Source organism: Rattus norvegicus, chromosome 15 (assembly GCF_036323735.1).
Source record: "Rattus norvegicus strain BN/NHsdMcwi chromosome 15, GRCr8, whole genome shotgun sequence".
NCBI lineage: Eukaryota > Metazoa > Chordata > Mammalia > Rodentia > Muridae > Rattus > Rattus norvegicus.
The window spans coordinates 21,906,111-21,907,143 of NC_086033.1; the positions used below are offsets into that span (position 1 = coordinate 21,906,111).

The 1,033-nt window shown below is 41.7% G+C and overlaps 1 non-coding gene across 1 annotated transcript; it reads right to left on the reverse strand.

Annotated features, from left to right (window-relative positions):
• Positions 1-631: 631 nt before the first annotated feature.
• Positions 632-818, reverse strand: LOC120097285 (U2 spliceosomal RNA). The gene has a single exon (XR_005494499.1). It is a non-coding gene; the product is annotated as a U2 spliceosomal RNA (small nuclear RNA).
• Positions 819-1,033: the final 215 nt, after the last annotated feature.

Below are 1,033 nucleotides of genomic sequence, written 5' to 3' on the forward strand. Positions count from 1 at the left end.
ACTCTGTTTCACACTGTCAACTGGGAAGCCTCCTGTTTGCTTCCCTGGAGTCAGTAAACTGTCAGTCAGCGTTCGTGCCAACTTTAGCTTCTCAGTGACATAAACAGACATCAAAGGCTTCATAGGGAAGCCTTACACACCAGTGAGTTACATAGCCACACCCTGAAGGGAACAGAGTCATTATGGAAACCAGATATTAATGAATGCTAAGCCAGTCTAGGAATGTCCATCTGAAGATCTGGAATGGGGACAGGGAATGATGTAATATTTAACAGAGGTCATACTTAGTGACCACAAACATTAATAAATTCTTGTCAACACTCTCAGGGGCTACTCCTAAATCAGTAATGAGATGATCCACTGGGCACATAAATAATCTAGAATTTCTGTCAGTATTTTATATATATCTAACCTTTGATTATTTTGAATACATAGATTGACAAGGAGGCCTGTACCGTGTACGTTGTGCGGCATATAGCATAGACGAAGCCCAGTCAGGCAATCCTAGATCGGAGGCCGCAGATATAGGTGTCACTGTGGATGTTAAGCCATCGCTCTATCCAGCTATGTGACTTCACTCGTGATAATGTCCATTTGCACAACATGGACAAAAACAGTAAACATGTTCTTTAATGCAAAATCCCCGATTGAAAGCATAACTAACAATACAAATGTGGCTCACCAGGGATGGGGGTACTTCAGTTGCCCTGAACAATACCCAGAATCAAGGATATTTTTAAAATTCAGTACCAAAATTGTTTAGAATTATAAAGGACTGTGTTTTACACTTGATCTTAGCCAAAAGGCCGAGAAGCGATAGTACCACCCTGAACGCGCCCGATCTCGTCTGATCTCGGAAGGACTGTGTTTTAAATGACAAATTCATAGTTACTTTAAAAAGTGTGTGTGTGTGTGTGTGTGTGTGTGTGTGTGTATGTGTGTTTGTGTGTTTATGTGTGTGTTTGTACATGTGCGTGTATGCATGGGTGCACTGTGTACACAGGTGTCCCCAGAAGTCAGATGAAAGTGTCAG